The 6,481-nt window shown below is 48.2% G+C and overlaps 1 pseudogene; it reads left to right on the forward strand.

Moving 5' to 3' along the window:
• The first annotated feature begins 1,726 nt into the window (after positions 1–1,726).
• On the forward strand, positions 1,727–5,598 carry LOC102254343 (annotated as a pseudogene).
• The last annotated feature ends 883 nt before the right edge of the window (positions 5,599–6,481 follow it).

Below are 6,481 nucleotides of genomic sequence, written 5' to 3' on the forward strand. Positions count from 1 at the left end.
TGGGGTGATTCCTCGGGTGGGGGTGGGAGTGGGGGGTGTACCTGCACTTGGTGCTCCTCCACCTTCACTTGCCTCGCCAGGGTCTTGCGTTCTTCGTAGGTCCCATAGCGTTTCTTCCTGTAGAATTCCTCCAGCTGCAGCCGCTGTTCTTTGCTGTACACCGTGCGCTTCTGCTGCTTCTTCCTCAGATGGGCTAGGGAAGGTGGAGAGCCTGGAAGAAGGGAAAACAGGCTGAGATGAGACCCACAGACAGTCCGCAGCTCACCAGGCCCTTGTTAGAGGTGGGGTCCCTGTAGAGGGCCACCTGGGAGGCACCTAGGCATTTTCTTATAATTATTGTCAGCTGAACTCAGAGCATAGGCAGAGCCACGCTCTGGGAACATGCTTCCCCAATAAGGCTGGACATGTTAATCAGGCAGGGGCGGAACTAGATATGTAAATCCAGGCCTTTAAAATAAACCTGCTGTGTGGCTCAGGCCGCCTTTTACCGCCTCTCCATCAGAGACGATGGCGCCCACCTGGCTCCAGCTTAAAATCTATTTCTGCATCTTGGTCTTTCTTTAATTTCTTAATCCCCAGCTCCTCCACTCAGCAAATGAACTGTTTCCTTTTCCATGCGGGACATGGAAAAGAGAGAAACAGCCCCCCACAGGGTCCCCAGGCACAGGGCAGCTACCGCGCTGTGGACCAGAGCCTGGCATCTGACCCACACCCCCAACTGCCCGCCCCGACCCCTGACCTCTGTAGGCCTGGGCGTCCACATCTCCGAAACGGGCCCGGGAGCAGCGCCTGCGTGCTTCTTGCGGGGCCCACAGCCAGGCACAGCGGGGCCTCAAACTCACCCAGGCTGGTCCCTGGGTGGGCTTCTCCTCCCGCGGCCCTCACCCCGAAGGTGTCATTCCATCCCCCAAACCCACCAAGCCTCCCAGAGATGCTGGCCCTGGTGGATGCGTGGGAGCCTCCAGCCCCGGCCCCAGGATCACCCCTGCACAGCCCTGTCTGCTGTCCTCTCCTCCCTCCCAACCCTCCGAGTTGGCAAACTCACCTGGGGGCGACTCAGGTTCCTGCATCCTGGATGCTGCTGGGCCCTCTGCGCTAGAAGCTCTCGCCACCAGCCCTGCCAGTGCCGCCTTAAATACCTGGTAGGCACCCACCACCCACTGGGCCCACTCTAAGGTTTGGCCAGGGATCCGTCCTCGTCCCGCCCCCAGGCCCTCCCCGTGGGGGTGGGGAGGCGCAATCATTGATTAGTCCTTTGATTGTGAAACTATTGCACTTGGTCCTTTTCCTGGGGGCTGGGAGATGTCAGGGGCCAGACAGCCTTGGTCTTGCCCCCAAGGGGACGCAGTATTGTGTCCGGGTGAAAGGGTCCCTCTAGTCGCCAGCCAGTGCCCAGGGGTCATCCTCTCCCTTCCCGAGGGGATGGGGAACCGGGCCTCTCATGCCTTGGAGTGCGGGCTGGTTTCTGAGACAGACTTGGTGATATCTGTTCAGGTCCCTCAGCCAAAGACCATGAGGAAGACCAGTAGTTGAGCAAATTTGGGTTTATCTGGGGGAGGTTACTTATTTTTAATAAAAATTTTAATTAAAAATTTCGTTGATTGACTTAAGAGAGAGAGAGAAGAGGAGAGAGACACATCGGTTTGTTGTTCCACTTATTTATACGTTCATTGCTTGATTCTTGTAGGTGCTCTGACTTGGTATCAAATCCAGAACCTTGGCGTAGATGGACAACTCTAACCAACTGAGCTACCCCGCCAGCCTACTTGGGTATATTGTCTATCTCCAGCTTCACACCCACCTGGAAGCTGACATCAGCTCAGGTGAGAAATGGTCCCAACAGCTGAGAGAACTGCCGTTGTCTCCCAGGTGTGTGCCCAGGGCAAAGGCAGTGCTGCTCCACCTTGTCTCCGCCCTGCGGGAGATACTGATCAAACGTTATTACCGGAAATCCAGCCTCTCTCCTCCCACAGCACCGCCAGGAATTTTCACGGGCTTGTGGGTATCAGAAACCCCCAGAGGGCTTTATTCCCAGATTTAGTAGGTTCAGGGTGGGATTCCAAAATTTGCATTTCTTTTTGAAAAAAAAAATTTTTTTAATGTATTTTATTGATTTTTTACAGAGAGGAAGGGAAAGGGATAGAGGGCTAGAAACATTGATGAGAGAGAAGCATCGATCAGCTAGCTGCCTCCTGCACATCTCCCACTGGGGATGTGCCCACAACCAAGGTACATGCCTTTGACTGGAATCGAACCTGGGACCCTTCAGTCCACAGGCCGATGCTCTATCCACTGAGCCAAACCGGTCAGGGCTGAAAATTTTTTTTATGTGTTGGTGAGAGAGAGAGAGAGAGAGAGAAAGAGAGAGAGAGATTGGTGAGAGAGAGAGAGAGAGAGAGAGAGAGCTTCAAGCATTTTTCTTAAGTGAGGCACTATTCTAGGTGTTTTATAATTATTCACTGGGGTCTCACTGGATGCATCCCCTACCCTTAGATCCTCCCTCTATCACGACAGACTCTCTATCCTGCATGCACTCTCCTCTATGGACAGGTTCTCTATCCCTCAGAGATTCTTGTGGCCCCATCATTCCATTCCATATCAATTTTCTCTCTACTTTTGTGCCCTCCGAAATCTTCCCTCCTGCCCCCAAACTGTCCACTCTTCAAATTCCAGTGTTGGTTTTAAGATCATCCTCAGTCCATCCATCCATCCACCCACATATCTTTGCACTATCTACCCATCTGTCTATCTCTCCGTTGGTTCTGAGAACAGAGGTTTCTTGAACCAAACTTGAGGAGCAAAAAGAAAAGCAAGGACATGTAGAAACAAAGATGTTACCACACAGGGGACCTGGCCCTGAGCGGGTCTGCCCAGGGCCAGCAGTAGTATGGACTTCGTGCAGGAAAGATTTCACAAAACGAGTCCAGGTGATTACGAGAGTTTGTTTATTAAAGCCGGTGGACAGTGAAACAAGAAAAAGCTTACATAGAAGCAACAGGAGAGCCTTAGGCTGGGTTGCTTTAGTTCACTAGGTAGTCAGAGAAAAGGGGTTCTTGGAGTTAGATTCAGTGGATTAGCCTGGGACAAGCTGGCACTGCCCATTTCTCCCCTGGTTGCAAGTCTTGTGGGGTCCCTTAAAGTTCAGGAAGTGCACACCTTCGGGGGAAGAGAGGGAGAATGGAAAGGGAGGGAGAGTATAGACTGGGTCCTTTTTTTGAGTGTTTTTAAATGCTGAGAGTTTAGGGGAGGTCTAAGGGGAGATCTGAATAGAATATTCATTCGCTTTTCCAGGTGTGCTCTTGCAGGATCGTGGTCTCCACTGATTGGTCAGCGCCAGGGCAGGAGGTCATTAGTCATTGCAACTGGTGATGGCTGCTTTTCTGGGCCTGGAACTGAAATACAACTGAGGCTTAGATGTTACTTCTAGGGAGATGACCTTCTGTGTCTGCTGTAAATTGCTCCACCAGTTTGTTCCGCTATCTGTCTTTCCCCATTCCGCTTGCCAAGGAATTTTCCTAGTTTCTTACTATCCTGCCTCACAAAGAGGACATAGGTACAGTTTTGCTCCCACATGCATAGCCTGCATCTGGGAGAACATGCAAGAAGCTACTAAGAGTGGCAGCCCTGTGGGAGGACAACTGTGGGCTGGGAGAACTTTCACGGCTCTCGTGACCAATTCCCCACAGTGCAGTTATTAATGATAAAATCCATATTAAATAAAATAAGGCCTATTCTCTTTTTGGAAAACGGGTTCCATTTTCTGATCTCTCCGGGAATGAGGCACTTTTCCTCCAAGTTCATCTGAGCCTCTGGTTGACACCATGGAAATTAACCCTTTTTCCATTTACTGCTCTGTGTTTCAGGTTTTCTCTGAAAAATGTCCCAACTATCTGGGCCTCTTTTTGTCCTCCCTGGAAAAATTGGCTTCAGCCTCATCTTCAGAGAAACATAAAAAAATAAAATAAAAAAGGCCGTTGCTGGGTAGCTGTTAGGTCATCATTCCGATACACCTAGGTTTCAGGTTCGATCCTAATCAGGGCACATACAAGATCAACCAATGATGTATAAATAAGTGGAACAACAAGTCAATGCTATTCTCTCTCTCCCTTCTTCTTCCTCTAAAAAAAAATCCATAAAAAACAAAGTAAACAAATAAATAAATATTTCAGTGAAGGATAACATTGCTTGAGAAAAATGCACAGATTAATAGGTTATCAGAAAGTGAGCGCTTTTCCTGTGGGAGCCGCCAGGTAGAGAGGAGTGTAGCTTTCTCCTCTCCCCACCATGGCATGTGCTCGTGTACTCTGAAAAGGGGGAAACATCTGGCAAAAATGTCACTTTGCCTGCTGTGTTCAAGGCTCCCATTCGACCAGATATTGTGAATTTTGTTCACACCAACTTGCGCAAAAATAATAGACAGCCCTTTGCTGTCAGTGAATTGGCAGGTCATCAAACCAGGGCCGAGTCCTGGGGTCCTGGCAGAGCTGTGGCTCGAATTCCCAGAGTCCGAGGTGGTGGAAGTCATCGTTCTGGCCAGGGTGCTTTTGGAAATATGTGTCGTGGGGGCCGCATGTTTGCACCAACCAAAACCTGGTGCCGTTGGCACTGCAGAGTAAACACAACACAGAAACCATATGCCATCTGCTCTGCCCTCGCTGCCTCAGCCTTCCCAGCACTGGTCACGTCTAAAGGTCACTGTATTGAGGAAGTTCCTGAACTTCCTTTGGTGGTTGAAGATAAAGTTGAAGCTACAAGAAACCCAGGGAGGCTGTTTTGCTTCTTAAGAAACTTAGGGCCTGGAATGATATAAAAAAGGTCTACGCCTCTCAGTGAATGAGGGCTGGCAAGGGCAAAATGAGAAACCGTCGTCATATCCAGCACAGGGAACCTTCTATCATCTATAATGAGGACAACGGTATCATCAAAGCCTTCAGAAACATCCCTGGAATTACTCTGCTTAATGTCAGCAAACTGAACATTTTGAATCTTGCACCTGGAGGGCATGTGGGCCGTTTCTGCATTTGGACTGAAAGTGCTTTCCGCAAGTTAGGTGAGCTGTATGGCACTTGGCTTAGAGTTGCCTCCCTCAAGAGTAACTACAACCTCCCATGCACAAGATGCTCAATACAGACCTGAGCAGAATCTTGAAAAGCCCAGAGATCCAAAGAGCCCTCCGAGCACCACGCAAGAAGATTCGCTACAAAGTCCTGAAGAAGAATCCACTGAAAAGCCTGAGAATCATGTTGAAGCTAAACCCATATGCAAAGACCATGCGCAAACACCATTCTTCATCAGGCCAAGAACCACAAGCTTCGGGTGGATAAAGCAGCAGCAGCACTAGAAGCCAAATCAGATGAGAAGGGGGTTCCAGGCAAGAAGCCTGTGGTCGGGAAGAAAGGAAAGAAGGCTGTTGGCCTTAAGAAGCAGAAGAAGCCTTTGGTGGGGAAAAAGGCTGCAGCTACCAAGAAACCAGCAGCTGAGAAGAAGCCCGCAGAAAAGAAACCCACCACAGAAGAAAAGAAGCCTGTCGCATAAACTTACATTTGTTTATTCCATAACGGTCAAATCACTGTGGACAGCTAATTTTGAATAAAAATATGATCAAAGGCAATGAGAAAAAAAAAAGTGAGCACAGAATATTTCCAGCAACACCGAAGCTCCCTCATGGCAGCTTCCATTCTCGACCAAAGGTAATCATTATCCTGCTTTCTAATACTACAGGTTTGTTTTGCCTGGTTTTGAACTTTACATGCATAGAATCATAGACAGTGTCTTCCTTTGTGTTTGCTTTCTTTCATTCACCATTGTATGTAAGAGTCATCCCTCTTGCCTTAGCAATGGTCTGTCTGTGTTCTGATGTCGGCGTAGTTTGCCATTACATGATATAGCACCATTAATCTATCCAGTCTCATTGGTGTGAGTCTAGATTGGTTCTGGCTTGGATTATTACAAACAATGATGCTATGAACATTCTTGTGCCTGTCTTCTGACACACACAACTATATGCACATTTCTGTTGGTATATTCCTATGAGTGAAATTTCTAGGCCACGGAGGAGGCATTTGCTTAAATTTAGTAGATACTGCTTAATAGATTTCCAAAGTTACTTTACTTCATATCCTCACCAAAACTTAGCAGTACCTGTCTTTTAATTTTAGCCATGTGGATGGGTATGTAGATGAAGATCATTGTGGGCCTGTATTTTCCTCATAACCAGTGGAAATGAACACATTTTCCATTCATTATGGGCCACTTTATTTTATTTATTTCCCATACCCACCCAACTAGGTATCAAACTAAAAAGCTAGGTATGTGCCCTGATCCAGAATCAAACCCAAAACTTTTTGGTGTACTGGACAAGGCTCCCAGCAACTGAGCCACCTGGCCAGGACATTATAATCGACTGTAAATCTCCCCCGACCCTCTGTTATATTGTAGAGATTACATCTATGTAGAGATTACACACAGATTTTGTTAGACT

The sequence above is a fragment of the Myotis brandtii genome, unplaced genomic scaffold (assembly GCF_000412655.1).
Source record: "Myotis brandtii unplaced genomic scaffold, ASM41265v1 scaffold601, whole genome shotgun sequence".
Lineage (NCBI taxonomy): Eukaryota > Metazoa > Chordata > Mammalia > Chiroptera > Vespertilionidae > Myotis > Myotis brandtii.